Source organism: Rhineura floridana, chromosome 6, assembly GCF_030035675.1.
Source record: "Rhineura floridana isolate rRhiFlo1 chromosome 6, rRhiFlo1.hap2, whole genome shotgun sequence".
Lineage (NCBI taxonomy): Eukaryota > Metazoa > Chordata > Lepidosauria > Squamata > Rhineuridae > Rhineura > Rhineura floridana.
Genome location: NC_084485.1, coordinates 16,786,603 through 16,809,073, shown reverse-complemented (window position 1 = coordinate 16,809,073; position 22,471 = coordinate 16,786,603). Strand labels below are relative to the sequence as shown.

Genomic DNA, 22,471 nt, shown 5'->3' with positions numbered 1-22,471 from the left:
TGGAAAACTGTGTGGGAGATGGATGGACTGGAGTATGATGAGGAAACACATGGCTTCTTCTCTGGAACAGTGAATAGGAGCATTCCATACTGCAACAATTTGATGCAGATCCTCTTTGTTCTTTTAAAAAGCCATTTGAGCTAGCTTAGTGGCCATCACAACATATTGATACAGTAAAAGCCCTGCATTAATTATGCATCCTATAGTTTTAAAACTTCTGCTTTTTTTTTTTACTATTGCTTACAAAGAACAGAAGATCCATACCACATCAATAAATGGAAACTGTCATTGTCAGTTTTAACAGTTTGATGGTGCTTAATTGGCTGTGCTTATACAGACATAGACACTCATTAGATGCTTCTACCTCACATGTACCAAACTCACAAAGCCTCCTGCAATTAACCCAGTATGAAAGAGGGAGATAATGAAACCCTAGTGTTTTTTTCAGCTAGAGACCTCCTCTCCACATTTTCCTCACCGGAGAATCCCTGGGGTGTCGTAGTTCAGCTTCATATTATTAAATGTACACAAGTGCAAGTTTACTGTAAGACTCTTTTGGTGGAAGGCTGTGTAAGTTATGCATGGTGTGGAGAAAGGGGACAGAGAAAGGTTTTTCTCCCTCTCTCATAGCACACCAGCTCAGGGACATCCCATGCAGCTCAATGACAAAAGAAAGTACTTTTTTGCACTGTGCATAGTTAAGCTATGGAATTTGCTCCCACCAGGCAGTGATGGCCACCAACTTGGATGGCTTTAAAAGGGGATTAGACAAATTCGTGGAGGAGAAGGCTATCAATGGCTACTAGCCATGATGGCTATCTTCTACCTCACTGTCAGAAGCAGTATGCTTCTGAAAACCACTTGCCAGAAGCCACAGAAGAGGAGAGTGTTCTTGCACTCAGGTCCTGCTTGCAGGCTTCCCATCAGTATCTAGCTGGCCACTGTGGGAACAGGATACTGGACCGGATGGGCTACTGGCCTGATCCAGCAGGATTGTTCTTATGATCTTAAGTTTGTATATGCACATATTTGTGGAGTTATCTTTCTTAGAGGTTGCCTAAATGTGGTGTTGGAGGAAAATTTTGTGGATACCATGGACTGCAAAAAAGACAAATACTTGGGTGTTAGAACAAATTAAACCAGAACTATCACTAGAAACTAAAATGATGAAACTAAGGTTATCATACTTTGGACACATCATGAGAAGACATGATTCACTAGAAATGACAATAATGCTGGGAAAAACAGAAGGGAGTAGAAAAAGAGGAAGGCCAAACAAGAGATGGATTGATTCCATAAAGGAAACCACAGGCCTGAACTTGCAAGATCTGAACAGGGTGGTTCATGACAGATGCTCTTGGAGGTCGCTGATTCATAGGGTCGCCATAAGTCGTAATCGACTTGAAGGCACTTAACAACAACAAAGCACTGGGATTATTCTCATTGACTCCAGTATATTGCCACAATGCTTTAGTGTTGCTGTTTTGTTTTTCAAATCACTATGGTAAGTGTATTCATAAAGGTGGATAAATAGATAAGAATGACAGAATAGGAATTATTTATGATTATTTTTATTTAAAAATGTATGTCCTATTTGCTCAAAACAACAACCCCAAACCCTCTCCAAGAGGTATCCAGATTCAAATACATACATATAAAACTACTAAAATGCACATTCCAGTTACAAACTACTATGCGTATAAAACCATCACTAAAAACAAAGCTAACATCAATAAAACATTTAAAACAAATGTAAGTCAATCATGTGCTTGATGGAACAGAAACATTTTCAGCAGGTCTCTAAAACAGTACAGTGAAGGCGCCTGCATTTTGTCAATAGCTGCCACACTAAAGAAGTGACTCCTTGAAAACGCAGAATGAACACTGTGGCAGATGTACAAGTGTGAGCTCTCCAGATCTAAGTGAAGGAAGAGGCCCATAAGCTGCCTTATAGTGAGTCAGACCTTTGGTCTATCTAGATCAGTATTGTTTACACTGACTAGCAACTGCTCTCCAGGGTTTCAGGCAAGAGTCCAACCCTACCTGGAGATGCCAGGGGTGGAACCTGGGGCTTTCTGCATGCAAAACAAATGCTCTAGCGCAGAGTTGCGGCCCTTCTCCTTTGCACCTTTGATAAGGTAGCCATAGAATCATGGAGTCAGATATGACCTTGTAAGCCACCTAGTCCAACCTCCTGCTCGATGCAGCCTCTGGAGACTTCCAGCCAGGGAAAGTCTACCACCCCTATAGGTAACTGAATCCATTGCCAAGCTGCTCTTGCAATCAAGACATTTATCCTAATGTTCAACTGAAGACCCTTAGGGGTGTGCATCAGCTCTGGGTATACCCCAAATTACTCTCCTCCCACTAACAATCCATCATGGCCGTGCTGGCCAGGGCTGATGAGAATTCTGAACCAAAATACCTGGAGGGGGGCACCAGGTTGCGGAGGGGTGATCTAACATAACAATTTAAAGAGACAGATATATATTTATTTATATGGTTGACAGTAGCATGGAACTCTTTCCTAGGAGCAATTCAGTAAAGGAAGGTTGCATAATCTCAGTTCTTGGTCTTTCTCCAGGGAAGGCAGGGCAGCAACCTGCCTAGTATGCATTTGGCTAAGCATATCTTGCTTCAGACTAAAGGGGGGGCTATTTACTTGTTTAATTGGATTTGTATCCTTCCTGTCTTCTGTTATGGAACCTATCCAGGCACTGATCAGACTCAGACCTGCTTAGCTTCAGCAAAGCAGTAGCGTCATGTGCCTTATTGAGCCCTGACAATATTTCCAGACTTACAATAGCATTCCCACATACCCAGCAAGAATCTTGTCCCTGATATATCTGTGTTTTCCCACACTGTGAGTACAGATGTGAGAAAGTATCGACTTCCAGTCTGCCCAATATTTCTTCCATATTCTGTTCTGTATTTGTTGCATGCAGTACTGCCTCTGTTCTGCTGCAGTTCTGCTTCAAACAAAAACAACATTGTCTTGCTGTCCATTGAGAAGAAATTTTACATAATTAATTGCATAATTAGTTATGTAATTAATTACAGTATCATTGTGCTATTCCAAACCATTTATTTCATTGCAAAGGAAATGTGATGCAGACTGCGTCTTGGGTGGAAGCAATCAATTACCTATCATTTGTGGACTGAACAACATTGAATACTGAACATATTTGCTAGACTGATTTTCCTTCTGGACATGAGATGGATATATGCAAACACTGGCAATTTCTGCTCCTGTTTCCACTTTCTTCTGGATCCTCTGACATCCCTACTGTGGGCGAAGGACCTATAACTCAGTGGTAGAACATCTGCTTTGAATGACAGCCATCCTATCTACTGTTAAAAGGTTCAGGTAGCAGGTGATGGGGAGGCCCTGAAGAACTGCTGCCGGTCAGAATAAGCAGAACCAGGCTAAATGGATGACGATTGACCTGGTATAAGGCGACTTCTTATGTCCATAGAATCATGGAAGAGGCCTATAAGGCCATCAAGTCCAACCCTGTGTTTAGTGCAGAAATACAAGCTGAAGCATGATCTTTGGACACTTAGCCCACACCAATACTCCCCCTTTTTTCCATCTACCACAAAAAGGTAACCCCGTTTGTGTTCTTATGTGATGGGGTTGAGCTGATGCTGTTGACGTGTGTCTTCAGTTCCCATCCTCACTTTAGAGGGACTGGAACACAGGTTGAAAAGAACATCATTGTGTATCTAATTCAAGGCGCTTTAGAGGGAGAACTTTTGGAGAGACTGGCGGAATAAGCAGCTTTCCCAAAAAGCATGTTTGCTCTGCTTCACTGACTATGGCTTAGGTGCAGATAAAGCGAAGCTTCGTATAGTCTGAAGTGACAGATGAAGCTGCCTGTTTTATGCTGTGCAGCCAAATTGACCCTGGGAATTTAGAAAAGGAATGGACAGCCTGTTGGCCACATCTAGCCCACCAAGCTGCAGAAAGTGGCATGTCAACCCCAACAGATTTATCTCCTGATCAGATTGGGAGATCAAGCGCACTTGTCCACTCTCCAGAGGGGATCTCTACAGAGCAGAAAGAGGGACCTTTTGACCTCCAATCTTAGTGCTAAGTACCACAGTGCTAAGATTGAAGATCAGGAATAAACCCTGCCTGCTCTTTAAGACTAAAACCCAGCGCTGGAGTAGCACTGCAGAGAAGTGCTGCCTTTTCCTTTGCAAAGGATGATTTTTGCACCATAAAGGACAGCATTTCTACCCCAGCCCAAAGCTGGAGTGGGGAGGCCTAGAAATGCTGATTGCATGTCTGTGTTCCTATGTTTGCATGTGTGTTTGTGTGTGTGAGGGAGTAGGTATGTATGAGTGTGTGAGTGCATGTATGTGTGAGTAGGGATGGTGAGAAATTCAATTCAGTTTGCATTTGAAATCAAATCTATCAAATTTGCACTTTCCAAAACAATGTGGGAACCAAAACACACCCATCCTTCAAAATCCACAGTTATTTGAATTTTGCAATGCAGTTTGCCAAACAAAGTTTAGAAAAATGCATACCTTAGGGGAAAGTGTGCATAAAAATGACTATATTAGGGGAAATAACATAGAAAATGCATTATACAATGAGAAATTGCTTGCGACAGTGTGTATGTTAGTCAAAACTGCCTACAAAAATGTGTTTATTAGGAGAAATTCACACTAAAATGCCGGAGGATTTTCATGAGGATTTTTTTTTAAAATCGCAAATTGCTGCAGAAACGTGAACTGAATTTAAGATTGCAAAAATGAGAGACTGAGAGAGCCAAAATGGACAGAACTTTCCATCGCTGTGTGTGAGAGAGACAGAGGAGGAGAGCGCTGCGTGCCTGCATGTTTGATGAGTGTGTTGCTATATGTGCGTGCATTTTGTGGTGAAAGTTCATGTGTGGTTAGAGAATATGTGTGCTGTATGTGTAGCGTGTGTATGTATGTATACATTGTCCACCACTGACATGTGGCCCCCGGGATAAGTGGTTAACTATCAATATGGCCCCCAGGGAAAAAAGTGTTATCCATGCCTAATTTAGACACGTCCTGGCTATTCAACATGGACACTTCATCCGAATGGCACTATACATCAAAATAAAGCAGGGATTTTCCTTTCAGACCACAGGCACAATCTAGAGATTTACAAAGCTGTTCATGAAGAGGCCTCCAGTCAATGTTGATGAATGTCTGGTGGCATCCAGCTTTTACAGACATCTTCCACATAGATATTCATTATGTTTGTTTCCTGAAGCAAAAAGAAAATAAAATCACATATTTGCAGCAGTGGCAAAATGTCCCAGGAAAAACCAACAGGATTCCATAAAAGTAAAGATAAAGAAAGGAGAATTGTGTTGTTGCTGCTGGTACAACTAATAGAATCATTGTGCTGGAAGGTTCCTCAGAGACCATCTAGTCTATTCCTTGCCAATTAAGGAAATCCCTGTGAGATGACCATCCAGCTTCTGCTTAAAAACCTCTAACAAAGGACAGTCCATCATTTTCCAAGGTAGTCTCAGCCATTGCCTAACAGCCTGTACCATCAGGAAGTTAAGAACATAAGAAGAGCCTGCTGGATCAGGCCAGTGGCCCATCTAGTCCAGCATCCTGTTCTCACAGTGGCCAACCAGGTGCCTGGGGGAAGCCCGCAAGCAGGACCCGAGTGCAAGGACACTCTCCCCTCCTGAGGCTTCCGCCAACTGGTTTTCAGAAGCATGGTGCCTCTGACTACGGTGGCAGAGCACAGCCATCATGTCTAGTAGCCATTGATAGCCCTGTCCTCCATGAATTTGTCTAATCTTCTTTTAAAGCCATCCAAGCTGGTGGCCATTACTGCATCTTGTGGGAGCAAATTCCATAGCCTAATGTTTCATCTAAATCCTTTCCCTTGCAATGGGAACCCTTTGTTTTGGGTCCTCACCTTTAGCACAACAACAACAACAACAAAGTTTTGCCCCTTCGCCAATGGGCCAGTCCTTCAAATATTTGAAGATGGCTATCATATAGCTTTTAATCTTCCCTTCTCCAGGCAAAACATGTGCAGCTCTTCCATCCTCATAAGAAAGACTTGGCTCTGGGATGTTCACAATCTTTGTTGCACTTGCCTTTACTTGTTCCAGCTAATATAACAATAATGATAGTAATCTGTGATATTAATTATTCTGATGCTGATAATAATCCATGAGATCTTGCACAATTTAAGGCAAAATCCTAACCTCCCCATCGCCATACATGGGGCTTTGCAGAGCGTTGGGGCAACTGCTGTATCCTGAGCCCTGCCACACATGGCAGCCATGGCAGAAGAGGTGGAACAGGATGATTGGGCCCAGATCAGGCCCTATGTTAGGGAGACAAGCTTGGGATCCAACAGATCATGGGCTGGCTCAATACCACTCCCTCCCCACTCTCTCAACATCCTGTTGCCTCCCAATAGCAGGGATACCGCCAGTTTGCCGGCTGGCTGAGCATTTGGTGGACAGTGCGAGGTCAGCTTAGCTGGGAGAACTGGGTAGAGGGACACCTTCTGGTCATTCAACCCCCCTCCCCCCAGCTCATCTATGCATTTTATCAACACTTTCCTGAGTAATATGCCAATTTAATTTAGCTATGTATCAGCTATTACATCTCTCAACTGTTCCCACACAGTACTCAGCTCAAAAATTGCATCAGAATGCATTAAAAATGTGTTTTTTTGAAAGAAAAACCATTTAGAAATACTTATTTTGAGAGAAAACATGTTTAAAAATAAATATGTAAATATGTGGTGTTGCTTTTTTTTTTTTAATAAAAAGGAAGATTGATGTGGAAATAGGATGAGAAAGATTTAAGAATGAAAAAATGGAGTACTCTCCCAAAAGAGATTTGGGAACTGCATCAGTTGGATGTTTTGAACTTCAGGACTTTTCTGATGCTTAGGAGTGTTGTCCTTTTCAGCTATAATTACATTGTCTTTAACTGATGGGGTGTTTTTATAATGCATTTGTTATTTTCTTGTGTGTGTGTGTGTGTGTAATATTTTATGACACTTATAAACTTAGCTATTTTTGCAAAAATATCACCCATGATCAATTATCATATTATCAATTATCTAAATAAATAAATAGTGATACAGATCACAAAGGCCTGACTCATCCATTCCTAATTGAAAGTTTGTCATTTCTGAGCAAGTGCTTGCATGGAGATGTGTGACCTCTTGCTCTGTCTGCTTTGCAATAGCGAGTGGGACTTTAATGCAGGAAAAGCCTGAAAAAGCGTCTGGTCTAGTACCAAATTGTCCAGTGTTTTAAATAGGCAGGCATGAATAATTAGGCCACATCTTCCTCACTTCCCTGAATCAGGCTCATACTTATTTTAACAATGGGATGAATGTTGTGTGTTTGTGTGTGTGTGCGCGCACACACACACACACTTTTGCAAACAACAACAAAACCACACTCTGCCTTTAAATGAATGTTATGAATTGGTTACATTTTCAACTCACCTTTCTTCCATTGGAATACATGGCTTTCCCTGGTAGCCAACCATCAAACCATTTCCCAGACCAAAGGAGGTAAAGGGTATGGCGTCGCTAGACTGCATTGAGGTCCCTGGAGGAAAGTCAAAGTATAAATTGGGGGGGGACCTCTTTCCGACTGAGGGTGGGACATAAATGTAAATAAACAAGTAAATAAATCCCCTGTTGAGCAACCTTCCAGGGGCCACATGCCAGTGATAGTCACCAACTTGGATGGCTTTGAAAGAGAATTAGACAAATACATGGAGGATAAGGCTATCAGCAGTTACTAACCATGATGGCTATGCTCTGCCTCCACAGTCAGACGTGTTATGTTTCCAAATACCAGTTGGTAGAAACCACAGGAGGGGAGATTGCTCTTGCGCTCAGGTTCTGCTTGTGGGCTTCCAGCTGGCGTCTGGTTGGCTACTGTGAGAACAGGCTGCTGGACTAGAGTGGACACTGGCCTGATCCAGCAGACTCCTCTTATGTTCTTATGGGGCCAGAGGCAGAAGTGGGCAGAGCTATGGATATGACTTCCCTTTGTACAGATGGGTATATTCCAGCCACAGAAAAACCAGACATTTCTACATCCTCCTTCCAAGCAAGCAAGAGGCATTGTGTCCAGTTCCAAGGACACCTTGAAGCCAGGCAAAAGCAGCTTCAGAGAGTGCAGATCTGGACTGGTGAGGCATGTGGCTTTGGGAGAGGGCATGGCCTGGAGAGAACATTGAAGGCCAAACAGAGAGGCTTGGAGGGCTGCATGTGGCCCTCGGGCCCGAGATTCAGCAACTCCTGGTATAAATGTAATAACTAAATCACCCCTTGGAAAAGCCAATCCTCACCCAAACTGCATAACTGTTTTTGTAGATAACTGCCCCAAATATCCGAACAGATGGAACGATGACTAAAATATAATGGGAGGTTTCGCACATCCCTTTTCCAACTCTGGAAATCAGGGATCATATCTGGGAACTCTTGAGGATCCCTCAGCTTAATAGCTCAATCCTAACCATGGCTACTCAGAAGTAAGTTCTACAGTGTTCCATGAAGCATACCCTCTGGTAGGTACATACAGGATGTCAGCCTTAGTCTGCAGAGGAACATAGGAAGCTGCCTTATACTGAGATAGACAACTGGTTGATCTAGCTCAGTGCCATCAGTGCTGACTAGCTATGGCTTTCCAGAGGTTTGGGCAGGAATCTTTCCCAGGCCTATCTGGAGGTACCAGGACTTGAACCTGAGACCTTCTGCTTCCAAAGCAGATGCTCAACCAACAGTGAGCTACACCTTTCCTCCTGATATTTGATAATGGAGAAGGTTAGAAATGGCAGAGGTGCCCACATGCTAACATCCACTGGCCCATGCCAGCAAAGAAGCATCCACTGCACCTGTGGAAAGATCTGCAGATGGACAGCTAATGTTAGCAGTGCAGGCACCAACACTAGTAAATATCAGCCTCTGAAATGGGGCACTAAAGGAGGCAAGAGCCAGTGGGGGCTGGTGTCTCCAATGTCAGTGGTGAAGTGAATCTGCTCTGGGTTTTAGTCCAAACTCTCAAGGAGCTGTCCAAGGTTCTCAGCACCTTGGAAAGCTCATTGGAAGATGTGACTAACACCTAGAGCAGGTTCACTGCCCCATTGACATTGGAGACACAAGCCTCTACTGGCCAGAGCAGAGCCAGCCATGGATCCGCTGGATCCAAAGCTGCTCCATTCCCTGAGAGGGCCCTAATCTGGACTCCTCAGATACACCAACCTGCAGCTGGCAGAAATAATTTCCCCCATTGCTTTCAATGAGGATAAATTAGAAATGTAAAAATTCACCAGACATAAATGCATGGTGAAACTGCTCACACACACACACACATTGTTCACCCTTGCTGGCATGAACTAGCAGGACTTGGATGTGGCAGAATATCTGCCCCATTGGTCCCATTTAGACTTCCTCTGCCCATTAACTGAGCTTAACTATATTTTCTAGTATGATGATTGTGTTTCTTTTTTCAGTTTTAGTGCATCTGTTTATGTACTAATAAAAATATACAAAATGAAACACAAAACAAGAACAGAAATATTTCAACCAGCTTTAACTGTGATCTCTCACTACATTTATATTGGCATATTTCTAGGGTTGTCAGCAAGGCTATTTTTAAACAAGCTGTTTAGGGATTTCAGTTGAATTGCATAATTCAGTGAACACCTTCGCATGGAGGCGGAACATCAACAAGAAACCTCCCAATAGCTTGCAGCACAAAGCAGAATGTCCAGCACTAGGGGAAATGTACCATCAGGCTGTCATGATTTACAAAAGGCAGCAATCCTAGTCTCAGTTCCCTCTCTCTAGGCCGGAGGGGATGGAAGCTGTGCCCCTCTGAATGTTGCTGGACTGCAACTCCCAGCATCCCTGACCATTGGCCATGCTGGCTGTTGCTGATGGGAGCTGGAGTCCAAGAACATTTGGAGGTCCAAAGGTTCTTCATCTCTGCTTTAGGTCTTCCTTCTTCAGAAAAGCCCCTGGAGCAGGGATTAGGCTTTCCAAGGAACACTGAAGCAGTAACCTAGTTGGTTGCTGAGCCAAAATAGGAGATGGAGTCAAAATATTTTGCTACTTGAGGTGAAAAGACGTGTCCTTGCCCCATTTGACACACAAAAGCCAGCCTGATGGACAGCTGAATTTTGATTAGGGTTGTAGGGACAGGTGAACTGAGCATACCGCTTTGCCCTCCAACATCTCCCCACCACTCCCTGTCCCCTGGCATCCACTCCCTGAGGCAGCTGGGTCACTCTGCCTAACGATAGGGCCAGCTCTAACATTCATAAACTTTGGAGTTCCTTCACATCTCTCTCTCACCACGGACCAGTTTCGGGACCATCTTCTGCCCTCTGTGAAGCAGGACACATAGCCACCCTACCTGAGGGGTGCTGTTTTGGAATGCTCCCCAGTGTGAAATGTCTTGCGAGTTAAATAAACCAACAAACAGTCTGGCACACCTGGAGAGAATTCCTAGACTAGCCTACTCCTTGCTATTTGAAGGGAAGGTGAGCCATTATTGTTTTCACTAGGGCTGTGCACAAACCCTTCCATCTGCCTAAGGGCCCAACTGGGGAGATTCACCCAGTGCCTAGGGGGGCATCCATCTCCAGATCCAGTCCCAGATCAATTCAGGGGTGGGGCTAATGTTTAATACGGGGTTTGTAAAGCCTAATTAAGCATATGGTGGTGGTGGGGAGAGGCTTCATCTCCTCTTGCCCCTGACAGCAGAAGGGTTTGATCTTGCAGAGTGATGCTCCTGCCATAGGGGCTTCCCTATAGGGAAGGCACTCACAGACTAGCAGCACCATACAGGATGGAGTCCTCTGCTTACTGGCTGGTAGGCAGACGATTCCATCCTGCATGATGCTGCTTCAGGGGACGGCATCAGGCAGGAAGAAGGGCGGACAGGAAGTTCAGCCTTCTCCTGGGAAGATGTAGCTGGTCAAGTAGCTCTCTCTGCCTTTTTGTGATCTTTTTCTCCTTTTTTTCTACCCAATCCCTGCCTCTGCATCATGTTTGATATCCCACCCTCTGACGGCCTGACATGAATGATGGCTGGATCCTCCCAAATCAGCTGGATTCGGTTCAGGCTTGGACCTGAGTCCAGTGCACAGCCTTAGTTTTTACCAAAGAGAGCATTCAACCATGCTGGCATTTGCCTGTGACCCTGCCCACCACTGGTATGTGGCCCCCAGAAGGTTGCCCAGAAAGGAATGTGGCCCTTGGACTCAAAACGTTTTCCCACCCCTGGTGTAGAAAAATACTAGATGGACCAATGGTTTGACTCATTATAAGGCAGCTCCCTCTGTTCCTACGAATGCTAGCCAGATGAAGGCTTTCTAGCATCACAAAAAAAGTCCAGCCATTCTCCTCAAATGCAAAAGATTAATGAACATTTTATCCAGTGCATATGAGCTGCTGATCACGAATATTTTCAGCAGTGTGCCCACGATACACTGCAGATGGTGCTGACAGAAGCTAAAGTGAAATGTCATACTTTTTAGATCTGATGCTCTGTGGAGTTGGAATCAGGCCTGTAGTGCCTTCAGAGGCTGACAGCTAAATCCTTCACTTGCTTGGCTTCCAACATATGGCACGAGGCAGGGTGTGAAAGATAAATTTCTTTGGATAGGTGCAGAAAATATGGACAACTTTTTTTTTTTATTGCCTGGCTTCGTGGAAAGATCAAAAACAGATCCGTGTTGTCTAGGAGCAAAATAATAATTCTTTGAAATCCTAGCTCCAGATTGTCAAAGTTAATGATATACAGCTGATATTTGCTTGGACCGATTAGCAACATACTTTGCAAGTATAACTGCGGCTGTCTGGCAGAAGAGAAGATTAGGTCAGTCTGGCTTATTTGAGAGATCAACATTGCTCGTGCTCACGTGATATAGTGAGAAACATTCCGTGTATCAATATTTGAACAGTTTAGGTGCATAATATTGGGCTTAACATCCTGAGAACCATCGCTTAAAAAGGAGTTACTGTCACTGTCAAAGAGAAAGTCTTGGATGTATACAGCCAATTGCTTTAAAAATGCTTCCAGAAGTTAATTAATGAGGTCACACTGCACATAGCTAAACTATGGAATTCGCTTTCACAGGAGGCAGTGATGGCCACCAACTTGGATGGCTTTAAATAGAGATTAGACAAATTCATGGAGGACAATGCTATCAAGGGCTGCTAACCCTGATGGTTGTCAGAGGCAGTATGTTTCTGAAGACCAGTAGCTGGGAATCCCATGTAGGCTTCCCATGGGCATCTGGTTGGCCACTGTGAGAACAGGATGCTGGATTAGATGGGTCTTTGGCCTGATCCAGCAGGCTGTTCAATTGTTCTAACTGGAAAAGCTTTTCTTTTAGTGCATCCTTTCCCACCCAGGAATTTCCTGAAAATCAGACCATATCATAGGTGCTCCTTGTAATATTTTACATTGGTTTCTGTAAGAAGAATTCTTATTTACTGAATCATCGTATTGCTTATTGAATTGTCTGCTTGGATGCCCCCTCCAGTTGTTTGAATAGTTGAGATTGTTAAATCAGCTTCATAGCCAAAGTAATATAGATAATTGGGAGACCCCGTGTCCCGTGGCTTCATCAGTGCATGCAAAGGCTGTAGGATGCAACTTTGATGACATTGTCTGGGACATTGTTGGCAACAAACAGTTCTGCTCATTCCAGAACTTTTTTTTTCAAGGCACCTCTTTTGCTAGAATTAGTTTAATCCAACAGGCCTCATGATCATAGGGCAAATGGCCAGCATGTTAGTCAAGAAAGTTTGTATCAACAATGGAAGCAACTGAGCATGCTCAGAACAGAAACCTTCTTTGCAGAGAGTGAAGAACCATTGAGACAATGGAGAAATAATCCTCAGATAATCCTCAGGCATCGAAAAGATAACAGAGATGGTGCCTGTCTAATATTTAAGGGGAGGGAATTCCAAAGGGTCGGTGCCACTACACTAAACGTCCACTTCCTATGTTGTGCAGAAAGGACCTCCTGATAAGATGGTATCTGCAGGAGGCTCTCACCAGCAGAGCACAGTGATCAACTGGATCTATAAGGGGTGAAATGATCCTTCAGGTATCCTGGTTCCAAGCTGTATAGGCTTTATACACCAAAACCAGCACCTTGGACTCAGCCCAGTAGCTAATTGCCAGACATCAGTAGTCAGAACCAGTAGCTGCTATAGCCAGGCAGAGGTTTCTGACCACACTGAAGTCTTTTCGAGTCCTCTGGAATAAATCTGGCCTCTGATTCATATCAAATAGGACACACAACCTTGTACCTATAAAGAGACCCTAAGGCAAAACATGCAAGCTCTGCAGATCAGTTTTTCAAAAGTTCTAAACATCCACCCTCAAATAATTCCTTTCTGAACTATGCATAGATATACTCTCTTTTTTGGCTGTTAGATTTGTGCTCATCAGAGACTCATGTTTTTTTCCAGCATCCTGTATCTTATTTTTTTTGTTAAAATATAATCCTTCCGATACTGCCAGTTCACAAATCATATGTCCATAAAATATGTTTCTGTTTCCTATTTTGTAGCACCCATGGAAAAACTTGCCAAGGGGGCAAGGCAGCAAGTTATAAAAAGGAATCCAACAGCCACAGAAAACAGCTGCTATAGGGAAAACAGCTTATGTAGGAGGAGTTTTGATGTCAAGTGTGAAACCCAATGCCTTTTGAGTGTGCAATTGTTTGTCACGGGCAAGCACAGTAAAACAGTCTTGAACGTTTATTTTTAGTGATGCTGATTTGGAATTCCCATGAGAAGGAGCCATAAAAACTTTTATGGATGCCTGAGCATAATCTTCCAATCAGGCTGCAATGGCATAAACACCTGCTCCAGAATAGATGTGCATAGGATTCCACTGTATATTATCTCAGAATAGTTTTCTGAAAAGAAATAGCTTTCGTTTCTGCGGCATTCATGCACCATGCTAATATTTTGTATGTATGGCTACGATTAGCACATCAGATTTACGTATGCACATGGGGCTTCCTTGTTGCTATATGGACAGAGAAAGTGCATATGCACTCATGGAGCTTTACAGAGCGATCCAAACCTTGGTCAGGTAGAGGTGGGGCTTGATGGACAGGTGTAGCCACTGCTGCATGTGCAGCATTGTCACTCACTCTGGCTGGGGCAGCAGGCAAGGAGGCAGGCAAAAGGCTGTTCCCAGCTGAACCTGGCTGGAGCTGTCATACAGATCAGGCCTCAATCAGCCCCGATGCCATCAGCCACTCTGTCTGCCTGCAGTAACCCATTTGGGGGCTTTCTGTGGGCTACCACCAGCAGGCAGCCTGTCAGTGGGTGGGAACAGGAGCACCCTCTGCACCAGCAAAATGACACTAGCAGAGCTGTTCTAGGCTGTTCTAGGCAACCTTCACCACATCTAACTCCTTTCCTCCAGTGCAGCAGACTGAGGGTATAGATCGTGCCCATTGGTCTCCTCTGTGATACTGTGATGACAAAAGGTCTTTGTGCCCACCAAGACCACCCAATTCTGTCTTTTAAAAAAAAAAAAAACCCACTACTTCCACAAGTCCCCCGGCAATGATTCTGTGTTGCCAAATGGTTTATGTGATCCCTCAACACCCCCCGAGTCTTTTAAAAGGGCCATGCTTACTTTGACCTGCAGCCCCCAGAGGGGTTGATCAGACGTCAAAGCAGCCTTCAGCCCCCCCCCAATGTATCCACCCCTACCCTAGATGTTAGAACTGGGAAGGGGGGCTAAGGAGAGGAGATGCATCCAACTAAGCCCTACTCAGAGTAGACCAATTAAAATTAATGAAACTAAGTTGGCCATGTGCATTAATTTCAATGGGTCTACCTAGGCTTCATTTAAGTTTTTTTCTTTTAAATTTGTTATTAAATTTCTATTCCTCCTTTCCTCCCAAAGAGAGTCCAAAGTAGCAAGCAACTGATAAAACACTAAAAAATATTGAAACGAAATGTTATAAACAAAACATTTTAAAAAACATCTTAAAAACAATTACAACATGGACAGGACTGGGAGAAAGTTGGGGATGAAAGCTAAGTGGTTAAACCAAAAGGCTTCACGGCACACATACATATTTGTTTTTTTTTAAAAAACAAAACAAAAGAAGGCTTTCCATTATAAACCAGCAATACATTAACCATTAGGGTACCATTTTGAGCTGATTTTGAAAGAAGAGAAAGATGGTACCAGATGGGTGTTCAGCAACACAAGTCCATGCACCAGAAGCAATAAGAGGAAGTGGGCGGAACTGATGGCTTCCCTTTAGCTTGCTATTCTTAGCTACGCTTAGAATGAAAGCAAAGCAAGATTTAAGAGACCAGTCAGTATATCTAAAAAAATATGCTGGTGTTGGGTTTCATCCACCCTCACTGTAGAGCAGGGACAGCCACTGGCTGCCCATTAGTTACCAGGCCAAGTTCAAGGTTCTGGTTTTGGTGTGCAAAGCCCTATGCAGCTTGGGACCAGGATACCTGAAAGACCATTTTACCCCTTATATACCTAGTCGATCACTGCGCTCTGCAGGTGAAGACCTCCTGCAGATACCATCTTATCAGGAAGTCCGTTGCACACAACATAGGAAGTGGACCTTTAGTGTAGTGGCATCTACTGTACCTATTGGAATTTCCTCCCCTTTAATATGAGATAGGTGCAATTTCTGCTATCTTTTCAGTGCCTACTGAAGACTTTCCTCTTTCAACAAGTAGAGGTCTTCTCCCAGACTGTGTTGGAAATGCTTTTGAAGCTGGTTTTTTTTATAAACTGTTTTTTAAAAATGTTTTGTTTTAATATGTTTTAAAGTATTTTGTTTTTTAAGATGCTTTAAAGTGTTTTTGGTGCTTTTTGTTTGCTGCCCTGGGCTCCTGCTCGGAGAAAGGGCCGGGATAGAAGCTTAATAAATAAATAATAAACATGGTTTCCTCCAGATGTTGTTGGAGTCCAACTCCTATCAGCCTCAGCCAGAAGGTTCTATGCAGCGATGGCTAAATCGGTCAGTTTCAGGCTCTCATTTTTCCACTTTTCAGCTCTCCACATTTCTGCGTGAGCATCTGATTTTTTTTTTGTTTAAAATAACAAGTCCTTGTGAAAAGTCAGCAGTATTTTCATGTGAATTTCTCTTAACCTACTGCTTGATTATACACAGTTTTGCATAGCATTTTCCCTAATATAAGAGCCAGTGTGGTGCAGTGGTTAAGGTGCTGGACTACGATCTGGGAGGCCAGGGTTCGAATCCCCACACAGCCATGAAGCTCACTGGGTGACCTTGGGCCAGTCACTGCCTCTCAGGCTCAGAGGGAGGCAATGGGAAACCACCTCTGAATACCGCTTACCAGGAAAACCCTATTGATAGGGTCGCCATAAGTCGGAATCGACTTGGGCAGTACACACACACACACACAAAATGCATTTTGCATGTTATTTTCATGAACATATGCATTTTAATGCACACTTTACTCCAGTATATGCATTTTTGTACATGTTGCTTGGCTGAAGAGCTGCATTGTAAAATTCAGAGACATGCACATTTTGAAGGCTGGCTGTTTCGGGTTCTCGTGTTTTTTTTCTTTTTTGAATGTTCAAATTAGGTAAGTTCTCCTTTAAATGAAAACTGAATTTAACATCTTCCCCATCCCTAGGCCTATGGTCAAGGATTATGGGAACTGTAGTTCAACAATGTATGGAGGGTGCAAAGTTGACTATCCCTGAGAGAGAGAGTGAGAGAGAGAGAGAGAGAGAACACATTACATTTCATGCTGTTGGGTGTTTTTTCATTATGGTCTTTGTCATAGGAATGATCTCCTTGAATTTTAATGTGAAATACTATGGGAGAGGCTGAGCATCGACCTTCTCAGTATTGTATAGTTTAATTGGTGGACTGTATGATTCTTTAATAAAGGTTATGTAGGCTGTGAAGGGATAACTAGATTGACCCCCCCCCAAAAAAATACAAATTGCAGGAAACAGATGCTATCAAAACATGTCAAAATACTACTGTAATTAAAAAAAAAAGCCTGGTGTCTTAATTATGTCAGATATATTGGGATGGAGCAGATACATATACTCCTCTAATTAATTGATGCAATGTGGATTGTAAGTACACTGCAAGAAAGCATTGTATTAACTTGCCTTCATAATAGCATGTAAGATTAACTTTGTCCATCCAATTATGTCCTTACAGTTGGAACACAAATATTTTGCTTTTTATAGCAAAGGCTCATCTGGATACTGAATGTGCTGTAACAGTTCAGATGTACATAATAAACTGGTATGAACAAGTGCTTAATGCTGCAATTCATAGTTCAGGATTACTCAGCGTTCAAGACTTTCTGCTGTATCGACCAGGCATTATAACCCATAAATCTTTACAAGTCTGCATAACTGACTGTATGCTATCTTAGTGGTATCCTTCCAACACTCATATAATCTAACCCTGGAAGCACAGAGCTTCAAGGTGATGGAGAAAAAGAAGTCAATGACAAATGCAGCCACCAAGCACATAGGTTGAGGTCCTGTTGCCCAGTGGATAGATAAGGACTTAACGAAGCCCTGTTTGGTATGTCTGATGCCTGCTTGTCCCATTTCATGCTGTATGTGGGGAATCATATGCTCTTGGCTGGTGATAGAGAGTCAAAATTTAAAGAGATCAGGGTTAGTCTGATATGCTAAATGTACATATTCTAGATCAGAATGGGAAACCTCTGGCCAGTGGACAATTTAGGTCTGCCAGGCCACCCAATTTGGCTTAAGTGGCTATTTTAGGATCCCTACCTGTCACTCACCTGACATCAAAGTTCACCTATGTCTTTGTACTTGCCCCAGTTCTGATAATACTGAATGGTGCAGCTTAGATTCTTTATTATACCAGGAAGGCTGGGCAGTTGTCAGCAGGAAAAGGAGCAGGTCCATAGCTAGGTCTGCTAAACAAACAGGGGAACCATCTAGCCCTGGAGTCAGAACTAGAGCACAAGGAACTGAGCAGACGGTGATGCTGTACCACCAAATGGTGGCAGCGTCGGGACTCTCCAGAGCCGGCTCAACCAGGATCCTCTGGGCCCTTCCACAGAGTAAGGCAAAGCAGAAAGGGGAGGGGAAGAGACTGTGATCACTGCGCCCACCATCACCAATAGGCCCCGGGGAGGTAGCCAAAGGCCAGGGTAAACAGTTGTGTCTTTAGCATTTGCCAAAAACTGTATAGTGAAGGTGCTAGACGCAACTCTGTAGGGAGGGAATTCCACAACTGAACCTCTCAGGGTGGTGGAAGTACCAAGAAGGCCCCTTCTTAACACCAAGAGGGACTGTAGGAGAGAAGACAGTCTCTGAGATATTTGGGGCCTAAGTCATTTAGAACTTTAAACACTAGCATGAGCACCTTGAATTGGACCCAGAAACGAACTTGCAACCAATGCAACTGTTTCAGAACAGGGGTTATATGAATTATAAAAGGAACCCCAGCCAGTAATCTGGCCACTGCATTTTGGACCAGTTGAAGTTTCCAAGTCGTCTTCAACGGCAGCCCCACGTAGAGCACATTTTTATAATCCAAGCTGGAAGTTACCAGATCATGGAGTACGGTTGCCAAGTCATCTCTGTCAAAAAGGGGCCAGAGCTGGTGAGCCAGCTGGAGCTGGAAAAAGGTGTTCCTCGCTACTGAAGCCACTTGAGCCTCCAGTGGCAATGCTGGAACAAGGAATACCCCCAAGTCACGAATCTGTTCCTTCCAGGGGAGTGCAATCCAGAACAGGCTGTCTTCCCGTCTCCTGGACTCGAGAACTTGGGACACAAAACACTTCTGTCTTTTCAGGATTCAACTTCCATTTGTTGGCCCACATCCCCACCCCTCAATGCCTCCAGACACCTGCCTAGCACCTCAACTGCCTCTCTTGATTCAGGTGGCACAGAGAGGTAGAGCTGAGTGTGTTACATGTGTACATTTGAATCTCCACATGAGTGTCTATACCCACTGGAAACTCAAATGCCACTTTTGCAAGGGTAGCAAAATTTTTTGCTGGAAATTAAACCCACATGCATAACTTTACCCTTGACCCCAATAAAACACGCAAAAAGTAAAATAAAGATTGGTTTATTAAAAGAAAAAAACGGAATATATTGCAACTTACGATTATAAGTCATGTGAGCAGAGTTCTAACTTTTACCCAGTCACTCTTTCCTTAATGCTTTAAATAGAATAAGATAGAGAACCTAAACCAACGCACATTCAGAGCTGCATCAAATTACACAGACAGAAAAAGAAGAGAAGGGAGCTCAAGAGTTTAGGGTGAAGATATCTTCCCTAAAGGTTGTATTAAGAATCTAAGGTCAGAAGGGAACATTTGAGTCTAGCTGTGAGCCTAGCTCAACCCTCACTGTAGCCTTCGCTAAACGTGAAAGATCTCACCTTTCCCTAGTTCTCGTAGTTCCATGCAGCCCCAGTGTTGGTTCCTAGGGTGCAACGTGTAGAATAAGGCAGCAGTTGAGCCCTCAAGAGAGAGGTGCTGCTGACTCTTAAAACTGCCAAGTTTAAGTACATTTTGGGTTTCCATTGGGCTCTATGTAAATTGGGAGGAGGTGGGCGACCATGACGTGAAGACAATGGAAAAATTTGGAATTGCTGGAAGGGCCTCTGGCTTTACCAGATATGTTTCCTGATAAGACTCTTACCTCCTGAGAAATATTTACTGTAAAATCCTGGTTTGGGGTGATCAATCTCTTATACCCTAAAGGTCAAAAGATTATCACAAACATTGTCCAGATGTTCCCATTGTCTGTTAGAAGCATCTGTTTTCTACTGATACATAAACTTATAAATGTTGGAGTTCTTCCTGCAAGAGCCAGGATGTCTGTGCCCCTTGGCTTCTGGCATTTACAGATAACTCATGAGCTCACAGAAGGGTTGTTTCCCAGGATTCTCTGCACCTCTTAGGTTTCCAAACTTTGGTTCATTGAGATGAATCAAAGAATGACAAATCCCCAATATCACAGATATTCCTTTACAAGTGTCATGTGCATATTTGTGACACTTTACTCCAAAACTCCCAATGACCTCTCCCAGGGACTTCATATAGATGTTAAATAGCATGGGAGATAAGATGGAACCTTGTGGGACACCACAGGACATGTCCCATGGTGTTAAAGAGAAGCGTCTTGTAGCTACTTTCCCTGGAGATAGGAGCAGAACCACTGACATACAGTGCCTCCAACCTTCACCTTCTTGAGCTGCTCCAGAAAATTTTGATAAAATGGTATCAAAAGCTGCTGATAGGTCAAGAAGAACAACAGGGTTACATTCCTTCCATCTCTCTCTTGTCAAATGTCATCGGCCAGGCCACAAAGGCAGTTTCATTGCCATGACTTGGCCTAAAGCCAGACTGAAACGGATCCAGATATTTAGTCTCCCCAAAGCATGCCTGAAGTTGGGCTGCCACTACCTTCTTGAGCACCTTGCCCCAAAAAGTTATAGTTGCCACTGGTCAATTATTTAATGCTTCTGGGTCCAACAAGAAAAGGAAAAATTAATCACTCAGCTCTACCTCTCAGTGCCATCTGAATGAAGAGAGGCATGTGTCTGGAAGCATTGATGGGCTGGGTGTGGGCCAACAAACTAAAGCTGAATCCTGAAAAGACAGAAGCTTTATGTGTTCTAGGTTCTCAAGTCCAGGAGATGGGAAGACAGCCTGGACCCATTCAGTCAACCCTCACAGCTAAATCTAAGAGGCCAAGGTGGTCAAAGCTCAAGGAGGCAGGTAGTCAGATGCACTTCTTCAAGCAGCTTGTCCACATCCTCAGGTTGTATCAAAACTGATCCAGTACAGATGGAACCGACAGTGCTTTGGATGGCTCTACTGGGTTTGCTGTAACCATGGCATCAAACTTGATCTGAATCTGAGTTATTTTGTCCCTAAAGTGCCTCCCACAGTTGTCACAGCTGGCTTCTGAGGGTGTCAGAGCAAAGCTGTCTTGGCCTGATGACAAGAGCCCATTCACCACTTGGAAAAGCTCTGCCAGGCGGCTCCTTGCAGGCACAATGGTAGCAGAGAAGTAGGCTTTCTTTGCTGCCATCACTGCCACATGGTAGCAGTGACCTACACATGCTCAGTCAGTTTCAGATTGAGATTTACGCCACCTGTGCTCTAGCTGTCTACTTTCCTGTTTCATTGCATGCAGGTCACTAGAGTACCAAGGTGACCTACGTGCTCCACAGCGACGGCGAGGGCACTCAGGAGCGACCATGTAGATTGCTCTATATATTTCATCATTCCACAGTGTGAATAGGGTTCAGAGGTTTGTACTACCAAAGTCGTACTCCTAGTGAGGGGTTCAGCTTGCCTCATCACCAACTGTAGTTGTGGGGCTCATAGTGGAGAGTCTGGAACTGAGGGACATGACTTATCAAAGGGCAAAGAGTTCCCTGATTTTGCAGATACCCCTGACAATGCATATTACTATGTCTGGAATCCGTGAGTGGATGGATGGGAAGAAACAGGCTAAAGCTGAATCCTGATAAAACGGAAGTACTGCTCGTGGGAGACAAAGGAGGGTTGGGAAATATTGACCTGGTGTTTAATGGGGTAAAACTGCCCCTGAAGGACCAGGTCCGCAGCCTTGGGGTGATCCTTGACTCCGGGCTGTCCATGGAGGCCCAGGTCTCATCGGTGTGCCGGGCAGCTTGGGGTCAATTACGTCTCATCCGAAGGCTGCAACCCTATCTTCCTATCCATCAGCTCCCACTCGTAGTGCATGCTCTGGTCACCTCTCGTTTAGACTACTGCAATGCGCTCTACGTGGGGTTACCCTTGAAAACAGTCCGGAAATTACAACTGGTACAAAACACGGCGGCTCGTTTACTTACGAAAAGCCGCCGTTATGATCATATTACCCCAGTGTTATACAATCTTCACTGGCTTCCAGTTATTTTCCGGGCTCAGTTCAAGGTGTTGGTATTAACCTTTAAATCCCTACACGGTTTCGGCCCAGTATACCTGAAGGAGCGCCTCCACCGTCATAAAGTGTGCCGCCCTACAAGATCGGCCACTCAGGGCCTTCTCTCGGTTCCGCCGACTAAAGTGGCTAGGTTGGTGAGGACTCGAGAGAGGGCTTTTTCTGTGGCGGCCCCCATGATCTGGAACTCCCTCCCAATGGATCTTCGTCATGCCCCTTCCCTAGATATATTTCGCCGGGGTCTGAAAACTTGGCTATTCCATCAGGCCTTTACGACCTTTGAAACTTCCAAGGTGAACTAGTCCTAGCACTGTAAAAACAATCTACTAAATATTGTAATTTTTGTATTACACTGTACTGGCTATATTGTTTATTGTTTATTGTATTTTATCATGTTTTATTGTAAGCCGCCTAGAGTGGCCATTGGCTAGATAGGCGGCCTCTAAATTAAAGTATTATTATTATTATTACTAGATTGCAGCCTCACAGTGTCA

The 22,471-nt window shown here is 43.9% G+C and overlaps 1 protein-coding gene and 1 non-coding gene across 3 annotated transcripts in view; one reads left to right on the top strand and one right to left on the bottom strand.

Annotated features, from left to right (window-relative positions):
* CDH4 (cadherin 4) overlaps positions 1-22,471 on the top strand; it is a 1,183,781-nt gene that overhangs the window by 626,236 nt on the left and 535,074 nt on the right. The window lies entirely within an intron of this gene.
* On the bottom strand, positions 8,715-8,791 carry TRNAP-UGG (transfer RNA proline (anticodon UGG)). The gene has a single exon. It is a non-coding gene; the product is annotated as a tRNA-Pro (tRNA).